Source organism: Vicugna pacos, chromosome 23 (assembly GCF_048564905.1).
Source record: "Vicugna pacos chromosome 23, VicPac4, whole genome shotgun sequence".
NCBI classification, from domain to species: domain Eukaryota; kingdom Metazoa; phylum Chordata; class Mammalia; order Artiodactyla; family Camelidae; genus Vicugna; species Vicugna pacos.
Window position 1 is genome coordinate 8,723,284 of NC_133009.1, and position 25,740 is coordinate 8,749,023.

At 47.5% G+C, this 25,740-nt stretch overlaps 1 protein-coding gene across 1 annotated transcript in view; it reads right to left on the reverse strand.

Annotated features, from left to right (window-relative positions):
* The window catches only part of LOC116277792 (adhesion G protein-coupled receptor B1-like), a 219,441-nt gene that overhangs the window by 78,758 nt on the left and 114,943 nt on the right, over positions 1-25,740 (reverse strand). Inside the window, exon 19 of the mRNA XM_072948444.1 lies at positions 25,014-25,074. The gene's annotated coding sequence lies outside the window, so the exon portion shown is untranslated. The remainder of the gene's footprint in view (positions 1-25,013; positions 25,075-25,740) is intronic.

The following is a 25,740-nucleotide window of genomic DNA, read 5'->3' on the forward strand; positions in this document are numbered from 1 at the left end:
GCATTGTACTTTTACATATTTTTTTCTAGATCTTCATAATTCCTTCCCAGAATCTTATTTAAGAGACTCACTGGCGTGTAACACATTGCCCACAATCTCTTGTTCCCTGGGCTCTTTGAAAAAGAGTCTTCTCTTCCTTTTTCACTTCCCATTCACAGTGTGTCAGTTAAAACACACCACACCTGCGATCACTGACCTCTCTTTCACATCGGCAGAGGAAAGGGGCCGCCTGTCTGCATCTCTGCCCCCTCCACCCCTCCTCCTGAGGATGCCCCACCCAGGACAGCCGTCCCCAGCCTGCTGCCCACCACACAAGAGCCTCTTGGACACTGGCAGTGGGACTCAGCCTATAGAAAGGAACAGGGAGCCATCAGAGCTGGGAAACCCCGTAGCTTTTGAGCTCAGGAGTGGCAATCACTGAGACTCCGTGCTGAACAGGGGGGGTCCTGGTTCCTTTCAGTCCCACAGGCAGAGTCCAGCTCGCCAGAGGAAGAACCAGATGCCGGAGATGCCAGCTTCTCTCCTCCCTTGCTTTTGGGATCTCAGTGAAACCTGACTGCCAAACACAACTGAGCTGGGGGAAGCACAAGCCCCACTTAGGAACCTTCAGCGGAATGGGACCCATCCAATATGCAAGTGCCATCAGTGCCCAAGGAGGCCCCAGAAACCAGCGCTCTCTGAGGTGGCAGCACGGTTTCTTCCTGGAAAGAAACAGACCCTGCTCCTACCTCTAAGCGGAGACCCAGGGAATCAGCTTGTGAAATTCACAGAAGCAATGACATTCCAGAATCTCACTCACTGAAGAGCAGCAAGAGCATTCAGTGGAATATGTGAATTACATACAATAAGAAACAGTACCTAACAACTTTTGGTGGGGGTATTAGGAAAAACAAGGTAATTGCTAAAAAATAAAATCACTAGCTACATCTCCTTGAATGTGAGTTATAACCCACAACTAACATGAAAATTACTCTGCCATAATTTATGAATCAAACCAAAACTGCAATGGTAGGAATTTAGGGGAATACTCTGGATAATGCCTATGTCTCATGAATTGGTAGGAAAGAAATGATACCATCCTTCTTCTACCTAAAAAGCAAAGACTTCCCATAATTCTGGATAATTTCTGCATTAAACTCTCATCCTAGAAGATTGTCAAGTATCACAAGTTGAGTTCAGACCCCTAATTTATAAATAGCAATTTTATTACCATAGATGGTTATGAATACTTCCCATAGGACATATTTCTGTCAGCAGCAACACCACAATAAATCAAGAGTTCCAAATGTAATCGGCAATACTGCATGTGTGTTCCCAAGCTGGATGTGCCAGCAGGGAGACAGTGCGGGCAGGGAGTGGCACAGGAAGCACCTGAGCAGGCTTGGGAGGGCACCTGCCTGGGAGGGTGGCTGGTGTGACAGAGCCAAGCTAAGTGGAAAATGTCCCTGCTTTGGGCCAGCTGGCCTGGGGGGTAGGGTGGGAGAGGTTACAGGTCAAGCAGGTGAGAGGTCATCCCTGCAGAGGGCAAACTGGTTTTGAGCACCAGAAGCTGTGCAGTGGAAGGAGGGTGCCCACGTGGGAGAGGACAAGCAGCCAAAATGGGAGGCAGGCTACCTAAGGGGAAGCTATGGAACTGTCTGTAAGGGGACGGGCTTCTCATTTTCAGAGAAAAGTTATACATACAGAAATGTGGAACAGAAAGGTGAATCCTGTGCAGTTATTAGAATTGACTGTACTGCTAGGAACTAGTGGTTTTCAATACACGTAGATAACTAACAAAAAGAATATTAATATAACCCACTAACTTATTGTGTGGGTATGCACACATGCGTGCACGCGCTCATACGCACATACTTCCTAGGTCTGTCTACTAAGACAGTTGTGACCAGCAACCTCCCAACAGCAGTGAGCAAAGGCTCAGATCTTGGCTACTAAATACCACTGCCCACTACAAAAAACCAACACTTCATGGAGGAACACCTAATTTCTGTGCTGGAGCGTAAAACATATTGTTGAACCTAGACTTTTGTGTTGTGCCAGGAAACAAGGAAATAAAAGAATGATGGGAACATGTTAAATGAACAGATAAAATTCTATCAAATATTTTTAAAACTATTGACACCAATCCTTCACAAACTCTTCTAAAAAACAGAAGAGTAAGGAACACTGCCTAACTCATTCTAGGAGGCCAGTGTTACTTACACTGTTACCGAAACCAGGCAAAGACATCATAAGAAAACTACAGCTCAGTATACCTTACGAATACAGGCACAAAAACCAGCAAAACAGCAAAGCAGTCCTGCAACATCTAAAAAGATTACACATCTAAAATACAGAAAGAAGAAAGCAAGCATAAACTCTGTGGTGTTGGACTGAAATTGAAAGCATTGGTTTGAACCACTCCTGGTTTTCATTATATAGATAAGATGTCAAGGGAGAAATTCTGGCCTAAGTGGGCATGTGTGCATGTCTGTTTGCTAAGAGAGCTTAAACCCAGGACACCCCAGAGTAATCAGCTTACCAAGCTCCCAGATCTTGTTTCTAAATCCTATGATCCACCAAAAGGAACCAGGGCTCCTTGGAGAAATGGTTGACTCCGGGACAAGGCCAGGGCAGGTGAAAGATGCGTGTGGAACACACTACCGTGCCAGAAAGGAAGGAAATGCTCAAAGAATTATATAAATCAGCTGAAAAGGGCTCCCAATGGCCAGGTCTGGGACAATTTGGGCATCAAATGATGAGTGATGTGTGTCATTATCTGAGTAAAATAGGATCCCATGAATCTATACCAACACAGACAGAGGAGATGAGAAGGCAAAGTCCTCCCCTACAGAAGAACAGTGACAGTCCGAAAAGAACGATGAAATTTGAAAAATGACCACAGAACTACCAGGGCTACAATGGACTCAGCTAGAATCATCACAGACACTACAAACTGGGAGGTGAAAACACAACGAGGGACAAGGTATCAGCACAGCCTCCAAGCATCTCCCCATGAACACTTACTACCATTCTTCTACTAACTTCCAGCGGAGACACCTGGCAGATACCTGACCAAGTGATAAGACTTCACGTCACTGGGATGCACTGGAAAGCACTCTGCATCATTCCTGTGGTGTTTCTGACAAAAGGAAGGACTGAAAAAGTGTTCCATATTGAAGACCAAAGAGACCACACTCAACCCTGGGCTGGGTCCTAAACTGATAAAGGACACTATTGGGACAGTGAGCAAAATCTGAGTACAATTAGAGAACATAGGTGGACGGTACACAGGCATGTACCGTGCTCTATTTCTGCAACCTACTTCTGCAACTTGTGTGTACATTTAAGATTATTTCAAAATAAAATGGTAAACAAGAAAGCCCCGTGACCTCTTTGGTTTTGGTGATGGTTTCTGCAATGATGCTGGCAGCTCCTGGGTCATCTGTCACTGCGATACACGGCCAAGAAGAAGCTGAGGAAGCAGACGGGGTCACAGCATCCTCAGAAGAGACAATCTAGTTCAAAAACAGAAGAGGAGAGACTCAGCAACACGGCACACTTCCCACACACCTCCAAAAGCCTTACTAAATAAAACCCTTTGGGCCAGCTGGAGTATTTCAGATTTTATAGACATAACGAGGCATTGTCACCACCTCCAGTGGAGTCTGGGACAGCCCTGCAAAGCCAAGTACATTCATATTCCAGGAAAATCTATTAATATTCACAACAGGTCACATGAAGAGGACTAAAATGAGCTCACATCTCTTCCTCTGAAGTAAGTTACAAAAACCTTTAGCTTTCAAAGCTTTCAGGTTTCAGAACTGCAGATAAAGGACCGAGGACTTGAGGGGAGGGTACAGCTCCACTGGCAGAGCGCATGCTTAGCATGCACAAGCTTCCGGCTTCAATTCCCAGTACTTCCTCCAAAAATAAACAAATTAACTTAATTACCTAATCCCCCCAAAAAATAAATTTTAAAAAAAGGACTGTGGACTTGCATTTAGCAACTTTTTAGAAGAATAATCTCTTTCCACTGAAGCACTAAGAAAGCATCCTGTTAAAATAGAGTATTTTTCCACTCAAGCCAAAAATCACAGCAGCAGGCACAAAAACACTCTGCATTAAGGGAAAGAGTGACGTGCACGTCATTGGACGTGAATCAGCTGCCTTCCCCTTCCTGACCTGAGATTGCGTCATCGCTCTCCCACGCACTGTTACCTCTCCTCTCTTCTCCTGCCATGGAGCTGGATCCAGCCTCTGTCTTCAGTAACGACAACCAGCACACATTCCTCTCCATGCACGGTACAGGCCACGGCACACACGCCAGAATAGAGTGCCGAGGAAGAGAATGAGGGACACTCCACTGGGGTGACCATGCTGGCGGGCATCAGGGCCCCAACCACGGCGTCTCTGTCAAGAGAGCGAGCCAGGCCTGGGGGAGCTGCCCGTCACCACCGCGGGGCAGCAGGGTCACGGCAGGACAAGCACTCACCACAGCACTCTCTTTTATAGGATAAGTATAGAAGAGTTTTAGGAACATTGAACGTTATTACTACGTATCCTCTGGCTAAAACCCACAATACTCAGTGCTGATCTTATTTATTGAATCACCACAGTGATGACAGGAGAAAAACTGTCAACATAAAAATCTAAGCAGAAAAGGCCTCTGACTGTCCCTGTGAAATCTCCCTCGGTTGGTGGAGGTCGAGAGTAATTTTGTGTTCAATGAAAGCCGAATACCAAGGGTGCCTCACGCGAGGCAGCAAAGACGAAGCAAAGCGTCCTTCAACGACTGAGTCAAGTCCCTGTGTGAGAATTGCCTTCTATTCATCAAGCCCGTAACCAGGATATACAGACAGATGGGCCACTTCCTCAGGCTGTGAGAAAACAGGAGCAGAAGGACGAAAAAGGTAACACTGGCAAAACTCTGCCTTATCAAGACTGAAGGGGGGGGAAGGGCCTGACACCTTACTGTGTATTAGTACCAACTAATTCTTCCTCTCACCACACTCCCAAATATGTTTAGAGATTATTGGCCATTAAGAATAATGAAAATGTTCTTCAACTTGATTTTCTAATTCGTATTTCAACTTCATTCAAGAAAGCACAAAGGTACATTCATTCACCAAAGGGTATCTGATCTAAAACTCACAATATTTAGAGACGGTAACCTAACATTCTCCTAGACTCCCATCATTGTGGGATTCTGAAAGTCAGCAATCAAGCCTACCTGGCACACGTGATTTGCAGGGCCGTAAGCATAGGAGACAAGGCCTGCTGTTTGGCCAGATTTCCACCTAGTGACAGGAGAATCGTGGCAATAGAAGGGCAAATTTGGTTTCGAATTATCTGCATCACTGACTTTATCACTGGCAGCAGAAGAATCAGCATCCGAAGGCACACCTGAAAAAGAAAAATGAAGTTTGGGTTCAATTTTTCAGTTAACCGTTTGCTTGATTTCTGTAACTTGACCTCCTGTAATTTGTAAAACACGTTGCACTATGCATTTTCCCATTTCACAGATGAACTATCAGGTTCATTATTATCTTTCAGAGTTAGAACAAATTATACTTCTCTAAAGACGCTACTTTCAGCAAAGTCACCATTTCACTGTAACTACAAAACGATGCAAATCTTCTGCAGAATGCACTTACTGCAATTTAGCTGTACATACGTAAGCTGTAAAAACACAACTACAACAACTGTAAATTTACCTGTCATTGAAATGGCACAAAAAGCAATCCAAAACAACACTGAAAAGACCAGATTTCACAATACACAGTCCTAGTGGACACGTGTTCCAGCTCACTGCTCCGAGGGTTCCCAGACCTCAGCAGAGGGAAGGCACCAGGTGGAACCCAGTGGTCTCTGTCGAACAGGAGGCAGAGCTCAGAGCCAGGAAGTCCGACGTGGCCCAAGCTCACAGGACTGGACACAAGAGGAGAGAGCTGCCCAGAGAGCCCCCTGGAGACATGCAGGTGCCCCCCAACCCAGCTGAGGGTGCAGCAGAAGCTGATGGGTGCCTGCATGAGAGGGCACTGCCCAAAGCCAAAGAACAAACTGCAGGAAAGGACTGTGCTGGGATGCGCCAGCTGGGAGGGCACAGAGGGCCCGGCACGGTGCCTGCTCCCATCAGCCAGATGGGAAGACCTCACAGTTCACCAGGCACTGAGTAGAACACCCAGTGGTGCAGAACAACTAGCCCCAGACTAATATCAGGTCTGAATCCACTTAACAGATCCAAAACCAAGATCCAAAGGGATCAAACGACTTCAGAGTAAATTATACATAAGCTCAAAAAAGTTCATAGACATACAAAAATCTCCAGAAGCATTCACAGTAAGTTATAATGTACAGCATCTAACTAAAAGTTACCAGGTGGGCAGAAAGGCAGGGAAGTATCTGCGATCCACAAATAAGGAAAATCAACAGATCTGAGGAATGCAGAATTGACACAGATGTTACACTCAGCAGACAAAACAAAACACCTATTATATCTGTACTGCATATGTTCAACAAGAGAACCAGAGACATGGAAGAACAACACTCAAATCAAATTTCTAGGGGAGGATGGGGGGATGGGTATAACTTCGTGGGAGAGTGCATGCTTAGCATGCACAAGGCCCCAGGTTCAGTTCCCAGTACCTCCAAGGAAAAAAACAAAAATAAAAAAATACAACATATTTTAAAAATAGGAATTTTTGACTATACTTCAATAAAAACAAAGAGCTATTAAGTGAGCAAGTTTTACCTCCTTAAAAAAAATTCTAGAGAGGACGCTACAACGTGAGACCAAAATATTCTGGTCACATTACCAGCATATTAGAAAATGAAGACGACTAGTTGATTTGAAGATATAGCAATAGAAACTATCCAAAATGAAATACAGAAAAAAAACGTTAAAAAATGAATAAAGCGTCAGTTGTCTGTGGGATAACTTCAAAAGCTCTAACATACATGAAGCTAGATCTCTCAAAAGAGAGGAAAGAGAAAGGTACAGAAAAAAAAATTTAAAGAAACAATGACTGAAAAATTTCCAAATTTGATGAAAATTAGAAACCCAAAGATCCAAGAAGTATAAAGAACTATACAAGTACACAAACCATGAAGACAAAAACCAGGAAAATCCTAAAAGTAGTCTGAGATAAAAGAAGTGTTAGGTACAGAAGAGCAAAGATAAGAATGACAGCAAATTCTCAGTGAAAACAATGTAAACCCCAAATTTTATACTCAGCTAAAATATATTGCAAACACAGAGCAAAATAATGATTAGTTCAGACATAAAAAGCTGGAAGAATCAACCCCAGATCTGAACTACAAGATACAACAAAGGAAATCCTTCAGTGAGAAGGAAGATGATACCAGACGGAAGCATGGGTCTCCACAGAGGAATGAAGAGCACTGGAAGAGGTTGACTACGTGAGCAAGTACAGAGACATTCTTTTCTTATTATTTACTTTATTTAAAGAGATAACCTAACATGTAAAAAAATTAATAAAAAATAGTATCAAGTTTACAACATACATACAAATGTGTAACAACAATTGCAGAATGGCGGGGAGGGAAAAAATAGAAATATACTAGCTATGATTCATTTACTAGACATGAAATAGTGTAGTATCACCAGAAGGTAGTCTATGATAAATGAAATGTGCATAATATACATCCTAAAGCAATCATTAAAATAACATACTAAGGTAGAGATCAAAGAAAACAAAAAGAAAATTATAAAGAATAATCCATTCAAAGAAAGGCAGAAAAAGAGAAGGAAGAGCACAACGAACAGCTAGAACTAATAAAAAACAAATAGCAGGATACTGAGAAAACAAATACATCAATAATCATAATAATGTAAGTGGAATAAATACTCCAGCTAGATAGAGACTGTCAGCAAAAAAAATTAAAAAGCAAAACCCACCTATAAGTTGCCTACAACAAAGCTTCTTTTACTGTAAAGAGACAAAGAGGTTAAAAGTAAAAGAATGGAAAAGATGTACCATTGTTCATCATGGCATATGGAATACCATGGTTTAAATACTATATAGCATTGATCAAAAGAAATGTTATTATATCATATTATCTGTATTAGTATCAGACAAATCTGATTTTAAAGCAAAAAATTTCAAAAGCAAACGGATAAAGAGGATAATCTGTCATAATGACAGCAGTCAATTAATCAAGAAAAGTAAATGTCTACTTAGAAGAGTAGCAAGAGCTTAAGCCAATAACCCAACCTTCTTAGAAAAAAAGAATTAACAGAGATTAGAGCAAAAATCAGTGAAATATAAAACAAAAAAAAATGGAGAAAATCAAGGAAACCATTAGCTTGCTCTTTGAAAATACTTAATAAAATTGATCAACCTCTAGACAAACCGGAAAGAGAAGACACAATTATCAGCATACAGAATGAGCACTGACATCACTACAGTCAACAAATATTAAAAGGAAAATTAGCAAATGTTGAGGCCTACCTGACGTCAGTAACTTCAACTTCCATCAAAGAGATATAAACCTTACTAGAAGAGAAACAAATAACCCTGGAATTATTTAAAGGAATTAAATTTGTGACTTAAACAAAAAAGAAACCACAGAAAGAAAACTCTAGACCCAGATGGCTTCACTGGTGAATTCTACTGAAATAACACCAATTCTACACAAATTAAAAAGGAAAATTGAAAAGGGAACATTTACCACTTTATTCTATGAGGCCAGCCAGCCAGAGAATATTAATAGAAAATTACACACTAATATCTATCATGAACAGAGAGGTAAGGGTTCTTAAACTACCTTTTTTTAGCAAACTGAATATAAGGTACAAGACAGTAACTCATAGGTCAAAATTCAAGTCTGAAATGAGATTTTGAAAATACATAAAACTGAATGAAAACAAAATACAACATACCAAAATTGGAGACATGTAGCTAAAGCAGTGATGAGAGGGAAATTCATGGTACTGAAAGTTTCCATTAGGAAAAACGTCTCAAATCAATAATTTAAACTCTCACCTCAAAAAACTTGAAAAAATAGAAAATAAACATAAAGCAAGCATGAGAATATAAACCAATAAACTGAAAACAGATAAACAACAGACAAAAATCAAACAAAAAGCACCAAAACCAAGTGGGGCTTATTCAACATATGGAAGACTGACTCAAAATGCTGTACATGAATATCCATAGCAGGTTTTACTTGTAATAGCCAAAAACTAGAAATAATCTAACCGTCCTTAAAAATAGCAATTGTTTCTACACACTAGCAGAGCAACTTGAGTATTTCTAGATAATAGCAAAGAATAAAGCTCATTTTTAAAATACCATTTATAGCAGGATAAACAATATGAAATACTTAGGAATAAATATAACAAAAGATATGCAAGATCTATACACTGACACCGCAAAATGCTGCTGAGAACTAGTAGATTTTGACAAACAGGGAGAAATACTACTTTCATGGGTTGCAAGATTCAATAATGTGAAGCTGTCCCAAACTGATCTATAGTCGATGCAATCAAAATCCCAAGTAGGCTACTTAATAAAAATTGACAAGCTGATTCCGAAAGTAACATGGAAAATCTAAGGGCCTAGAATACCCGAAACATATTTTAGAAAGAACAAAGCTGAAGAATCAGCAACGCCTCAATTCAGTCTTTTATAAAGCTACAGTAATCAAGACCCTGTGGTATTGGCAACAAAACACAATATAAATCAAAGAAACAGAACTGAGAATCCAGAAATAGAGCCACACATACACGAAAACTGATTTTTGACAAAAGTGCACATTCTTTCAATAGAGAAACAATAATTTTTGTCAACAAATCAACTGAAACCACCAAGTATCCCTACACCAAAAATAAATAAAATTCAACCCATACCTCACATCATGGATGAAATGTAACTCAAGTTCAAACATATGCCTAAATGTCAAAAACTAGAAATTTCACAGGAAAACATAGGAAAAGAATCTTTATGATCTTGAGTTAGGCAGAGGCTGTTTAGATACAACACCCAAAGTACAATCCATAAAAGATAAAAACGGATCAACTGGACTTTATCAAAATTAAAATTTTCTGCTCTTTAAAATTCACCTCAGAGAATGAAAAGACAAGCCACACTGGGAGAAAATATGTGCAAATCATGTATCTGATGAAAGACTGGTACCCAGAATACATGAAGAATGTTCAAAACTCAGTAATAATAAAACAAACCACCTAGGTTTAAATACAGGCAAAAGGTATGAACAGACACTTCAACAAAACACGTATTTATCTGGATGGTAAATAAGCAAGACGCTCAACTTCATTACCCTTAAGGGAAATGCCAAGTAAAACCACAATGAGATACCACTACACAGCTGTAAGAAAGGCTAAAATTAAAGACTGGCCATACCACGTACAGACAGGAACACGGAGGAGCTTTGGAACAAGCCCTCTGCAGAACAGTCTGTAGGTCTCTTAAGATAAACACGCACCTCCCACGTGACCCAATCATGCCCCTCCAGGCCCTTACCCTAGAGGATGCAAGTGCATGTCCCCGTAAGACTTGCAAACATTCCCAGCAATTCTGTTTGTATAGCCCCAAACTGGAAGCAACCCGAGTCCGTCAACTGGCATATGGAGGAACAGACTGCAGTGCACCCATAAATAAAATACTCTTCAACTGAAAAGAATGGAATTTTGATGCAATGTGGATGAATCTCAAAACAATGGTGAAAAAAGTGAGATTCAGAAGAAAGCACACTGTGTAATTCCATTTACGTAAAACTCTAAAAAGGCCAGCTGATCTACAGGGACAGCAGGTCAGCAGTTGTGGGAGGCAGGCATGGGCCATGAAGCAACACAAGGAAGCTCGACGAGGTGTGTGTGTTTGTTCATTATCCTGACCGTGGTGCTGCTGTCACAGGTGCACGCGTGTCACAGCTGATGGCAATGATACTTTCAATACGTGTGTCTCCTTGTGTGTTGATTACACCTGAATAGACCTGCTGAAAACACCAAGCAGCCCAGCACGGTGCCTACACTGAGTGGTTATTAAAAAGTCTCCTCTGTTGGCAAAGGTGCACAGCATGGCCAGAGCCGGCCTGATCATAATACAAGAACCCGCAGTCTAGCTTCTTCTCGAGTTTTCATCCCAGCAGGAATACGAGTCTGTGGCTTTGGTTCAGCGTGCAGCTCACACAGCGCTAAAGCCTCTAACCTGGGAGTGCTGTTAAATGTTCTATCTGTGATGCTGGGGCCGTGTATAGAAGGGTCTCATACGAAACACAGACCTGTGTTACCTAAATAGGAAGCACCTAAGGGGTCCCTCGCAGTCTGGAAGAGGACAGGCTCGTGGACAGAGGGTGTTGCCACACCCATCATCATCCACGCCACGCTGTGCGAAGACCCACAGGCCACTCGTGTGATCTTCTGGCCTTCTAAGCCTTGCACGAGCGTGGGCTTTCCATGAACCGTCGTCGTGCTATTGCCCTGTCGCCCATGGACACTGTCACACTAAGCATATACCTGCTAAAGGTTGGGGGGGACAGAATTTTTCAACATTTCAGAAGATTTTCTTTAAATTTATTTCAAAATTCTTGCCAATGACTACAGATGAGTATTTACTTAATATCAACCCACTGAACTCATTTCGTTCTGTTACAGGAAGCAGAGAGGTTTTCCTCTTCAACTAAATGCAGTAACATTTTTTCCTTTACTTTGCAAAGAAAAATGATCAAAAACAATACACTCACTTTTCAAGTAATGCACTTCTTGACTTTTTAGAATTAGGAAGTAGAATTCATTTTTAATTCATTTTGATTGAAGCACAGTGGGCTGTTTTGCTGTCAGAAATAAATTAACGAGTTTATCACCTGTAAGCCTGTCAGCCCACGGCCCCTCATGGCAGAAGTATAAGCAACACCTGTCAAGGGTAACTTTACTTCTGACATGAAGGACATATATCTCCCCATCAAACATTCGAGTGGGACCTGTGTCAGTCAGCAACTTTTTCCCGGGTGCCTCCACTCACACGGGCTCCTGGGCAGGTATACACAGGAACACGATGGACCAAGCCCACCCTCCTGGTTCTTCAAGGACCAGGACTCACCCCCTTTCCTCACAAGCTGCACTTTTGAAACGAAGATTTGTCACAACCTCACTTACCTGCATCGCTGACTGCCAGGCAGTGCAGGGCCCCGACAGCCACGTGAATGAGCTGCTTTCCACTCAGTCCTTCCACCACCTGCGGCTTCCTCACATGCACATCAGAGCCATGGCCCAGCCTGAAGTAATCCCTCTTTCCCCTGCAAGAAGGTTAACAGATTTTAATAGATGGTTGTGGTCTGGCGATGGCCCACCAGAAGACACTCATTGCTACGGTGCTGGAGCGGCTCACTGACAATGTCACACACAATACCCAAGGTCTTTGAAATCACGGTACAAAATAGGATACCATTCACTGAAATTAGTTCATTAATTCTGCTAGCAAGATCCTGAATGCCTGTTTTACAGTATTGAAGCTCCTGATGGAGGTTTCACATAAACAGATAGAAAACATGACATGACGTCCAGCCTCAAACGGCTCTTAAAACACCTCTCCGCTCTAATTCTTTCTCAACCTGCTTCTGGTTCACGACACTCAAGAGAAAACCATTATTACACTGTCTGTGGTCAGCTGGAAAATCCACTCCTTTCTGATTTAATAAAATAACCCTTCACTTGAAACACACCTGAACTCTTCCAGGGGTCCAAGAAATCAGAAATCTGTTTCCCACCCATTGGACCACTAGGTTTCTTGCATGGCAACAAAGGGAGAAACCCTTTACACACACACCTCACCTAAACAAGACAGACAAGCTACGTTTCTCCAGGGTTCTTCCAGAAACGACCCAGTTATAATGAGAAATGTCTTCTGATAATATTGCCATGAATCCCAACTCAACATAAATAAAAAGGACAGAGATGCCTGGATGGGTAAGAACATGAACGTTCCCCCTCCCTGTGGCCCTCACGCAGACACGCTGGCGGGAGACAGGCATTCACGTACCACGTCCACCCCACTCTCGACTTGGTCACGGCCAGGGAGAACTGAGCTCCGGGCTCGATCTGACACATTCCCTGCCCGCTCAGCCTCTCTGTTCTAGGGGATGTACAGCCTTCACTGCCTCCCCGGCCCAATTTGCCAAAGTCATCATCACCCCAGGAAAATACCAAACCTAGGTTTAAAAATACACACTTTAGTCCTGTGCTTCATGTTGGGGCCCCCAACCCCCCAGAGCAAAGTGGGGTCAGGACAGGACTCACCCTCATCGGTCAGAGCCAGGGTCTGGGCATCTCTGCTTCCACACGCCACTTGTATCACTCTGTGACCAAGGACTTCCACCTAATCAATCACAAACACAAAAACAGAGTCAAGCACAGGCACTGAGACAGCAAGGGAATTTTTTCCCACAGACTGAGAGCCGATACTGCACAGGTCTTTGTGACCTGACTGAGACACGGAGCTCATCTCCTCTGGAAATCAGATGGGAAGCTTGCTGCAAGCAACAGAAATGTGTGTAATCACCATTTTGGGCTTCAGCTGTGTCCTATTATCCCCATGTCCCAAGCGGCCGTACTCTCCGAGGCTCCTGCTGTAGAGTTCGCTGCTGGACGTCAGGGTTGTGCTGTGCAAGCTCCCGCAGGCAATATCCTGGATTTGCTTGGTTTTCAGGGCCTCTATCAACTGAGGCTTGTCATAGTTCCTAGAGTAAAAATCAAATAATATTCCCTATAACCAATTCAACCTTCTGGAAAATAGAAAAAAGTGGACATCTACATGGATCCACACTTAGTCAAAACAGCTATAGACTAGTTGAACTATCAAATCTTAAAACAGAACATGTGAGGCCAAATTACAGCCATAGAAATTTTTTAATGTATTTTCCAGTTCCATTTTCATAGATAACTTCTCCTATTCAATTTTCTACAAAATAACTTTTAAAAGGCCTTGGATTCTTATGATCAGTAAGTTACTTACAAGCACATAATGAAGAAAATATTCTTACATTCTGCTGAAGTGTCCAAGTTTGCCATCATCACCTTCACCCCAAGAAAACACTTTCCCATCGACAGTTAAAGCCATAGCATGCGGTCCACCTGCAACATTCACACAGACTTATTATAAGGCAAAAATATTTAAGATAGTGTGGTACTGATGCAGAAACGAAGGTCAAACAAGCAGAAGAGGGCCCAGAAAAAAACAGACCAAACATTTAGACCCCTGACAAACTTAGAAGGTAGCACTGCTGAGCAACAGGGAAAGGCAACCTTTCAAGTCAACTGCTGCTGGGAGAACCAGGCATCCATATTTTTAAAAATTAAATGGATCTCCATCTCAAACTATATATAAAAACAGCTTTCACATGGATCTAAGATTTAAAGATAAATAAAAGTTCTAGATAACATAGGAGGATTTCTCCGATACGGAAACAAAAAAATTACTTTTATTACTTGAGGAAAAAAAGGCTTTTATTAAAAAGAACCATAGGAAAAAAGTGGCAACAGGTATCACTGACAAAAAAACATTCAACATACAGGCACCTAAAGAACTCCTACACATCAATGAGCACAAGAGACATTCCACCAGAAAATGGGCACAGCACACTGAACAAGCACATCACAAAAAAGAAATTTAAATGGCCAATGAATACAACAAGGCTACCCGTTCCATTAGTAATTAAGGATATGTTAATTTAAAACACAATGAAATACCATATCATTACACACACACCAGACTGACACAATTTTTAAATCAAGCAAGAATATAGAGCTAATGGAAGGGGAAGGGGGGCTGCCCTGGAGGAGCCAGAGGATTTGCCCCAGGCTCCCATCTCTCCCACACCTGGCTTGCTGACAGCCTTTGCTGCCCCCACCCCGTGACGGGACACACATTTCCCAGTTTGCTTACAGGAGGCTGGCGAGTTAGGGTCAGCTGGTAGCGGTCAGGTGGCCCCCGCACCCCCTCCACCGCACCCCGCCCGCCTCCCAGGAGCAGAAAGACCTGTAACCTCCGTCCTGCGAACCTGGGGCAGCAGAGGCCGCCCCAGGATAGGCCTCAGGGGAGATGAAAGCAAGTTCACCTGCTGGGGGAGGCAGCACCCCTCCTCACCGCTGCCCCCTGACCACACCGCGCCTGACTTCAAGTAGCCCACTGAGATGGAAACAAGTGTCCTGCGAACCTGGGGCAGTGGTGGGGAGAGGAGCGCTGCTCCTGGCGAACTGGTCGGTTTACCCCCGTCTCCCCCACGGCATGGCCTGGGGGCTTCTGCTGCCCCAGGCACGTCCCTAGGTCAGCCTGCTCCCAAGAGGCGGCCGCGGTGAGGTTGGAGGCAGCGGCGGCACTAGAGAATTAGGGTTCTGCCTATGCGAGCCTGCGGACTTGCTTCAGACTCCCCCGCGGCCTGTCCAGGCCTCCGTCTCTGCTGTCCCAGGTGCGCGAGACTCCGGTTACAAGTCAGCCTGCTCCAGGAAGGCGGGCGCTGTGCTGTCGGGGCGGGGGTGGCAGTGGCGGCGGGATTGGGGCTGCCCGTGCTAGCGCGGAGATCTGCTTCCATTTCTTGCTGCCGCCCCGGCACGCTACCGCACCTCGCCGGCCTCCCAGCTGACTAACCTGTAACCTGCGTTCTGCGAACCTGGGACAACAAAGTCCGCCCCCAGGACAGGACGCGGGGAGATGGGAGCAAATCGACAGACTCCCAGGAGCACACTCCTCTCACCGCCGCCCCCTCACCCTGACAGCAACGCGTCGGCCTCCCAGGAGCAGGCTGACCGGGAAACGTGCACCCCGCGTACATGGGGAAGCAAAGGCCACCCCAAGCCGTGGGGAAATAGGGAACAAATTCAGGGGCTCCCACAGGGCACCTCGTCCCACCGCGGCCGCTACCGCAGACCCAGAACCGCACCGCCTCCCGGGAGCAGGCCATGACCTGAGGGCCGATTGGAGGTGTTCCGGGAATGTCCAGCGGCTTTCCACCTCCCGGGAGTGTCCTGCTTTCCCAAACCACAATATAAACAATACCGCACGCGGGATTCAGGGACTACTAACGGGGGGAGAGGGGCGCCCGCCTCAGGGTCCTGAAAGGCCCCGCGGCCTGGGCCTCACCCAGGCCCAACTGCGAAGCCCAGGCCTCACCCGCCGGCACCACGACCTGCACGCCTCCACCAGCGCCCTCTTACCTGCCCGGCGGCGGCAGCAGAGGCGGCGGTAAGTGGCGGCCCAGTCCCCAAGCTTCCTTCTTCCTCGGGAGCTGGCCCAGAAGAACCCAGCTCCCACTCGGCTTCCACAAGCTCTGGGTGGGCTCCCGCGTCCGCGCCTGTGCGTCTGTGCGTCCGCGCAGGCGCGCTGCTCCTCCTCAAGCCGCAGCCCGCACCCTCCGGCTGGGGCTCCTGCTGTGTAGGACCTGGCGAGTCAGGCCAAGCGGGGCCAGAAGGGGCGGGTCTCCACCCCCAATGCCCCCACTCCAGCACCGACCAGGTCCTGGAAGTCAGCCAAAACCACCACCCGCCCCGGGTCAGACTACACCACACAACCCCACTCCCCCTGCTCGCCTCCCCTCCCCACCCCGTTAACTGTCCCCTCAACCCCTAGCCAGGCCCAGTCTCCCATCACACCCCCAAGACAGGGCTCCTCCTCACACCGAGCTCCCTGTCCCCACTCTCCACCCTGCTAGGTAGTAAGCTTGGCCCCCACACCCCAAGCTAACCCCTCATGCCTCACCAAAGGACCCCCAACATCCCGAAGTGGTCCATCCGAACTGGACCCTGAGCTGGGTCAATTCCACCCAGACCGGCCCCTTACTCCTCACCGCGGGATCCCCCCACTCTCCAAGTCCACCCCTACCCGGAGCTGACCGCCTTCTCACCTCTCACCCCCAGGTGGGCCAGGGAAGTCCGGGCTCGGGTCACTATAGGACGGCCCCCAGCGGGGATCCGGTACAGCTGGTGTCAGAGACTACAGGGCTCCACTGGCCTGGCTGGAGGCGGTTCCAATTTCCGGGCGCCCTGACCCTGGCGCCCTGTGCCTCGTCTGAGCTGGAGGGTCAGGGTGGTCCCTGGTTGCCCATCACTGGCCTGTGAGCTTTGGGTGGTTGATGGCCCAGATGGTGATCAGGACCCGTAGGCCAGAGGCACTGGGCACACGGACCTGCAGGGGCTGGGGGCGGAGTGCGGCTGAGCCCAGGGGGAATAGACAGGAGGTGGGCCGTGTGCACGAGGCTCTGGGACAGAGGAAAAAGGGATGGTAGATTTAAAAGTGTCCATATTAGGAGCCCACAGCTGAACCTGCCACGACACTGGTCCCTTGCATCGGAGAGACTGTTGACTGGCCAGTGAGACTTCCCCTGCCCTCCTCCCCCCTATATAGTTTACAGGCAATTGAAAGGACTTTGACAGGTCGTCTTAACCACCTATAATTGTTACTTTGTGGGAGATCAGGTCCAAGTTACCTGAACCTGGCAGGGCTCCTGCCCAAACCCCAGCCTGGGGCAGAGGAGGACCCACCCAGACACATCCTCTTACCAAAAGTCACTGTAGTAGAAAGGAACAAACCAGGCTCCATATTAGATCTCTTCTTCCTTTTCCTTTAACCCTGTGCCCTGTTTTCTAGGCTTAGTCTTGCCAGCTCTGCACCTTCTGTAAAACAACTTTGCCTTTTGCCTGAAATAGACAGGAGAGCCTATTCTTGGGGCTCTGACCTTTAAGGATGTTAACACTTCTGCACTCCTACAAAGGTAACAAGTTGCAGAATAGAAAACAACCTTTGTTTTTTTGGTGGTTTTACAGGGGCCCCCTGACCTGACCCACGTGGACAGCTGCAAAGGATTCCCAGAACAAAGAAATCCTACACCAACAAGTTTGCACAAACCAACCAACCACACCCCTTCTCCTTTTTAGTAGAAAAACATCCTGACTTGGGGAAGTCAGCGGGAAACGACCCCCACCCACCACCACCAAATGGTACTCAAATCAACTGAACTTGTGAATTGTACCTTAGAGGACAAAAGGGATGATTAAATTAAGGGCCAACAGAGGATCTTCTTATCCTGGATTACCTGAGTGACCATAAATGCAATTATATGTATCCTTATAAAAGTAAAGCAGTTTTGAGGGAGCTGAAGAAAAGATGATGTGAAGACAAAAGATAGACATGGGAGTGATATGGCCACAAAGGCTACAGAGGAACAGAGAAGGAGCCAAATATTTGGAATAAATCAATCTTATCAAAAACTGTTTAAAGGAGACTAATAAAAAGGTTTTATGCTCTCTATAAAAGCAAAAGTGATAGACATATGTTAAATTAAGTCAAGATGATTCCATTTAACTGAAAACCAAAGTAAACAATAATTAAATCAGATTTCCATTAGTAAAGTAGCAGGCAATAAATTGTAGAAAATTCAAATAATATGAAGCCAAAAAAATAAGAAAACAGGAAAACTATGAAACAAATCAAATAATTTAAAAGTTGTATTTAGTAATTACATAAACAGCTGACCCATAGGTTTTTTAAAAAACTATAAAGAAATATTATAAAATAGAAGCTTTCTAATCTAAAGTAAGTCTGAGTTTGAAAATCAATGTTAAACATGTATTTGGAAAAACAGCTAAAAAGATATCCATACTGGATATACTCTGGTAAAAATTTTATTTTAAAACTCTGAAATCACGTATTACACACATCCATGTTTAAAAACAACAGATTATCTTCATGAACAAAAATCTATATATTTAAAACATTTCCACTATATCAAATGTCAAAAAAGAACAACTTTTAAGAGCACTGAGAAATAGAAAATCCTATGCTCAATTCACTTGTATTCCTTATTTGAATGTAAAAGCCAGATTTCTCTCAAATAAATATTTAAAAATATACAATCCTTTTAAACTTCTAGGACTTCTTGTCAATTTTTTGTCTTAATTCACCTTTATTTCTCATACTAAGTGGTATCAAGGCTAAGATTTTTCAGAGAAAATTCTGATCATATCCCTGTTAAACTCTCTCAATGATTTCACATCCTTCTCAGGATAAGACCTTGAACAGTGCATTCAATCTACTGCATATCCTGGTCCCTGCCTCTCTAGCCACCTTCCCCGCACTGGGGTCACTGGGTTGGTTCCACCCCCCTTTTTTCTAAGTACCCTTATATTCACCTCTCTAATGCCTTACTCCCCCCGCCCCGAGAGTGCTTCTCCATTCTTTACAGTTCTATGCTGGTTTAATCATATTTTTATATAATTTCACATATGTTCGGCTATATAAATTTTAAGGCTTTCCACTATATTCTAGTAACAGTAAAGTTAGTCGCCTCCCCATCACATTTAATACTTGTTCAGAATATTTGTTTGCATAAACTTAAAAGTGAAATTTTATTAAAATCAAAGCACCACAAAATATTTTAGTTGGTTTCATAGTCAGCATATCAAATTAACCAGTATTACGTGAACTAACTAACGGGGGTGGGGGAGGCACCAGGAAATACTTCAGCAGCCCAAAATCGCCTCAGGGTCCTAAAAGGGCACGCGATACGAGCCTCACGCACCGGTACCCCAACCTGCACACCTACACCAGCACCCACTTATCTGCACAGGGGTGAAGAAGGCAGCGGGGGCTACAAGCGGCGGCAAGGTCCACAGGTCGCATTCTTCCTCAGAAGCTGGCCCAGGAGCGCCTGGCTCTCATAGGGCTTACACCAGATCTGGGTGGACTCCCGCGTCTGTGCGCCCACGAATTCGCGCCCCTCCTCCACCCGCCAGAAGCGCGGACCCTAGGCCTGGGGCTCCTGCTGCACAGGAGCCTGCAGAATTGCTTCAAACTCCCCCGCAGCCTATCCGGGCCTCCGTCTCTGCTGCACCACGTACGCGGGACTCGGGTTACAGGACAGACTGGCCCAGGAAGGCGGGCGCTGTGCTGTGGACGACTGGGGTAGGGTGCGGCGGCGGCGGCGGCGGGATTGGGGCTGCCCCGTGCTAGCGCGAGGATAGGCCTCCATTTCACTCTCTCGCTGCCGCCGCCTCGGCAAAATGCGCGTACCCCGCCCGCCTCCCAGAAGCCTACTGACCTGTAACCTGCGTCCTGCGAAACTGGGGCTGGAAAGTCCGCACCCAGAACAGGACGCGGGGGAGAAGGGAGCAAATCGACAGGCTCCCAGGAGCACACCCCTCCCCCTGAGGCTGCAGCTACAAATCCCGCCAGCGCACCGTGACAGCACCGCGGCCGCTTCCCAGGAACAGGCTCACAGGGAGAGGTGCACCCCGCGAACATGGGGAAGCAAAGTCCACCCCAAGCGGCGGGGGAGTAAGTAACAAACTCAGGGGCTGCACGGGGTAGCCCGTACCACCGCACCCGCTTCCCGGGAGCAGACCACGACCTGAGGGCCGGCCGGGGATGTGCCAGAGCCGTCTAGCGCCTTCCCACCTCCCGGGTGAGCCCTGCTTTCCCAAAACCGAATATAAACGGCAGCGCAGACGCGGGGTGCAGGGACTAACTAATTCGGGGGGGGGGCACCAGGAACCACTGCGGCGGCCCGTACCCGCCTCAGGGTCCTAAAGGGCCCACCGCCCGGGCCTCAACCATGCACCCCTACCTGTGAGCCTCCCCAGCTGCGCAGCCCAGACATCACTCGCCGGCTGAACGACCTGCGCGCCCCCACCAGCGCCCCCTTACCTGCCCGGCGGCGTCAGCGGACCCGTCGGCTAGCGGCGGCCCAGTCCCCAAGATGCCTTCTTCCTCGGGAGCTGGTGCAAAGAGCACCCAGCTCCCGCCCAGCTTCCCTACGCTCCGGGTGGGCTCCCGCGTCCGCGCGTCTGTGCGTCCGCGTCCCTCCTCCTCCCGCCAGAATCGCGGACCCTCGGGCTGGGGCTCCTGCCCTATAGGAGCCTGCGGATTAGCTTCAGACTCCCCGCAGCCTATCCGGGCCTCGACTTCCGCTGTCCCAGGTTCGCGGGAGTCGTGTTACATACAGATCAGCCTGCTCCAGGAAGGCGGTCGCTGTGCTGACGGGACGGGGGAGGCGGCGGCGGGATTGGGGCTGCCCCGTGTTACCGAGGAGATTTGCTACCATTTCACGCTGTCGCCGCCGCCACCCCCGCACACTACCGCACCGCGCCCGCCTCCCAGAAGCTGACTGACCTGTAAGCTGCGTCCTGCGAACATGGGGCACCAGAGTCCGACCCCAGGACAGGGACGGGGGAGATGGCAGCATATCCACAGGCTCCCAGGAGCACACCCCTCTCTCTGCTGCCGCCGCTAATGCTGCCGCTGCAAATGCCGCCCGCGCACCCTGACAGCACCGCGGCCGCCTCCCAGCAACAGGCTTACAGGGAGAGCTGCACCTCGTGAACATGCCGAAGCAAAGGCCACCCCAAGCCGCGGGGGAATACGAGCAAATTCAGGGCTCCCACGGGTCAGCCCGTCCCACCGCGACCGACGCCAAGGCCACGCGAACGCACCGCACCCGCCTCCGGGGAGCGGGACATAAACGGAGGACCAGCAGGAGGTGTTCCTGGACCGTCTAGCGCCTTCCCACCTGCCGAGGGTGCACTGCTTTCGCAGCACGAATACAAACGGCAGCTAGACCCGGGTTCACACAGTACTAACGGGGGCGGGGGGGCGGCACCATTAAATACAGCGGCGGCCCGCACCCGCCTCATGGTCCTGAAAGGCCCCGCGACCCGGGCCTCAACCACGCCTAACTGCACAGCCCAGGCCTCACCCGCCGGCACCACGACCTGCACTCCTCCAACAGCGCCCCCTTACCTGCCCGGCTGCGGCGGCGGCAGCGGGGGCTACGGCAAGCGGCGGTCCGGTCCCCAAGCCGCCTTCTTCCTCAGGAGCTGGACCAGGAGCGCCGGGCTCCCGTCCGGCTTCCACAAGCTCTGGGTGGGCTCCCGCGTCTGTGCGTCCGCACATGCGCGCCCCTCCTCCTACCTCCAAAAGCGCGGACCCTAGGCCTGGGGCTCCTGCTGCATAGGAGCCTGCGGAGTTGCTTCGAACTCCCCCGCAGCCTTTCCGGGCCTCCGTCTCTGCTGCACAAGGTCCGCGGGACTCGGGTTACAGGACAGCCTGGCCCAGGAAGGCGGGCGCTGTGCTGTGGGCGACTGGGGTAGGGGGCGGCGGCGGCGGCGGCGGCGGGATTGGGGCTGCCCCGTGCTAGCGGGAGGGTATGCCTCCATTTCACGCTCTCCCTGCCGCCGCCTCGGTACACTGCGCGCAGCCCGCCCGCCTCCCAGAAGCACACTGACTCGTATCATGCGTCCTGGGCACCTGGAGCAGGAAAGGCCGCCCCCAGGACAGGGCGCGGGGGAGAGGGGAGCAAATCCACAGGCTCCCAGGAGCACAACCCTCTCCACACTACTGCAGCTAAGGCTGCAGCTGCAAATCCCGCCAGCGCACCATGACAGCACCGCGGCCGCCTCCCACGAACAGGCTCACAGGGAGAGGTGCACCACGCGGGCATGCGGAAACAAAATCCACCCCAAGCCGCGGGGGAATACCGAACAAATTCAGGGCCACCACGGGGCAGACCGTACCACCGCGACCGACGCCTTGTCCCCGCGACCGCACGGCACCGCACCCGCCTCCTGGGAGCGGGACAGAACCCGAGGGCCAGCAGGTGTTCCGGGACCGTCCAGCGCCTTCCCACCTGCCAAGGGTGCCCTGCTTTCCAGCCCGAATAGACATGGCAGCGCAGAATCGGGGTACAGAGACTACTAACGGGGGCGGGGGGGCACCATGAAATACCACGGCAGCCCGCATCCGCCTCATGGTCCTGAAAGGCCCCGCGACCCGGGCCTCACCCACGCCTAACTGCACAGCCCAGGCCTCACCCGCCGGCACCACGACCTGCACTCCTCCAACAGCGCCCCCTTACCTGCCCGGCTGCGGCGGCGGCAGCGGGGGCTACGGCAAGCGGCGGTCCGGTCCCCAAGCCGCCTTCTTCCTCAGGAGCGCCGGGCTCCCGTCCGCCTCCCACTAGCTCTGGGTGGGCTCCCGCGTCTGCGCGCCCACGAATGCGCGCCCCTCCTCCACCCGCCGGAAACGCGGACCCTATGCCTGGGGCTCCGGCTGCATAGGAGCCTGCGGAATTGCTTCAAACTCCCCCGCAGCCTACCCGGGCCTCCGTCTCTGCTGCTCCACGTACGCGGGACTCCTGTTACAGGACAGCCTGGACCAGGAAGGCGGGCGCTGTGCTGTCGGGACGGGGGCGGCGGCGGCGGGATTGGGGCTGCCCCGTGCTACCGAGGGGATTTGCTTCCATTTCTCGCTGTCACTGCCGCCACCCCCACACACTACCGCACCGCGCCCGCCTCCCAGGAGCTGACTGACCTGTAAGCTGCGTCCCCCGAACATGGGGCAGCAGAGTCCGTCCCCAGGACAGGGACGGGGGAGATGGCAGCATATCCACAGGCTCCCCGGAGCACACCCCTCTCCCTGCTGCTGGCGCTAATGCTGCCGCTGCCCCCGCACCCTGAAAGCAGAAATCCTACATGAAGAAGTTTGCACCAACCAACCACACCTCCTCCCCTTTTTAGTCGAAAAGGAGCTTGAAGTCTAATTTGGGGAAGATGGTTCTCCAGGACATTAAGTTGGCCATTATCTTGGCCTGCAGCTGCATTAGTAAGCACGTGACAGACCAGGAGAAAATCTTTGCAAAATATAGAACTTGTTTCCAAAATATATAAAGAAGTCCTACAAACCACTTTTAATGAGACAATTAATTCGAAAAAAATGGCAAAAGGACAGTATACGAATGACCAATAAGACTTGAAAAGTGCATATAACATCATCAGGGAAATTAAAATTAAAACCAAAATGGCTACTACTACACGCACACTAAGATGACTCAAATTGAAAACAATGACACCACCAAGTGATGGCGAGAACACCCAGAACACTCACAGGATGCTAGCGGGAGGGTAAAATGCTGCAAGCTTTGGAAAACAGCTGTGAGGTTCTTAAAAGTTAATAAAATTCCTACCTAGGTACCATCAATTCCCTAGGTATACACCTGAGATTAACATGTGTCCACAAATACTTGTATGAGAATGTTCACAGCAAATTCATAAGTTGATATGAAGTTAATATTTATAATTCATATTATTTATTCATAAGCCCCAATGGAAACATTCCAAATGTATGTCAAAAAGAAAATGAGTAAACAAACCGGTGTATTCAGACAATGGAGTACTGTGCAGTGACATGAAGGAATGAACCACTGCTGTACGCAACCACATGGGGGGATCTCCAAATTAAGCTGAGCTAAAGAACCCAGATATGATATCATGCTTACTGTATAAAATTCTATTCATATAAAGATTCGGACAGACAAAACTATTTCATGGGTTTGGGTTTCAGAACAGTATTTTCCTGTAGGAAAGGGAGACAAGTGGAAAAGGACAAGAAGGAATTTTCTGGGATGAAGTGGGAAATTCTATTATCTTGAAAACAATGTGGGTTAGATTTATGCGAACTCGTTGAAAGACTTAGTATTATCTACTAAAGATATGTGCATCTCACTGTATATAAATTGCATATTATAATTTCTTAAAAAAGGAAATTTTATCCACATGTTCTTACTTGTTCTAAGACCACAGTTCTTCCTGAAAAGAAAGCAATGTCATTGCATGCTCAGGGAAGTTGCTTTGTTTACTTCTGTCAAGGCTTTTGGTTTGAATTGGTACCTGATTTGACCATATTTTATACAATCATTTAACACATATATTTAAAACGTTACTGATTGTTTCTCTAAGGGATTAGACTTTTGTCACAGTTCTCTACAATTTGATAAACAACAAACCACTCTTGTCAAGAGTCTGGTCAGTAGCAAGGGGTATTTTTAGTGAGGTTTAGTCCTTTCCTAAGGCATTAACTCCTCATATACTGCAGCTCAGTACTAACTCTCTGCATTAAAGCAGAATTTCCCATGTCCTTGAGCTTGGACAGCTGTTCTCACCTCTGTATTTTGGGTTGTACTTTGTCCACAATCTGAAACAATTTCTCATTCATTCAACAAATACTTACTGCACAGCTTTCATGTGTCAGGTGGTAGGTGGCTGTATGCAGGGTTGGTAGGCATCCAACGCTAAGGAAAAAAAATACGATTTCAACCCTCTTTGAGTTTACAATCTGGAGTATTTGGGTTCAGACTGCAGTCAAATAATCACATATAAATGTGTGTAAGTAGAACTGTGAAACAGCACAACATATGCATTGGGAATAAGAGTGAAATGATACATGACAGCACTTATTAAGTGGATCTCATTTGCAATATAACAAGCAGATTTTGTCTGATGAGATAAATTATAACTGAAACCAAGAGATTTTTTAAGAGCTGACTGGGCAATACAGATGAGATGGTGGGTGGATGGGTTTCAGGCAGAGGGAGTGGCATATCCAAAGTCCTTACAGCAGGAGGGAGCATGGCATTATATAGGAGGCAAAATAAGGCCAAGGTACTGCTTAGCAGAGAGCACAGGACAAGATGAAGCTGGAGAAACAGACATGCTAAATATTTTTGCCTTTGTTTCTAAACAGTAGGAAGCCAGCAAAGGGGCATAAGAATATGTGCTGGGGGGAGGAAAGAATTTTTAAACAGAATTGGATTCGGAAAACATTGCCACAGTTCTTCAAGGTTGTTTTGCATACAATAGTATTGTCTTGTACTATTACTCACTTGTTCAATTACCTCTACACTATAAATTGTTTGAAACTCTGGAAATTCTTATTTCACCTTAATACTCTGCCATCC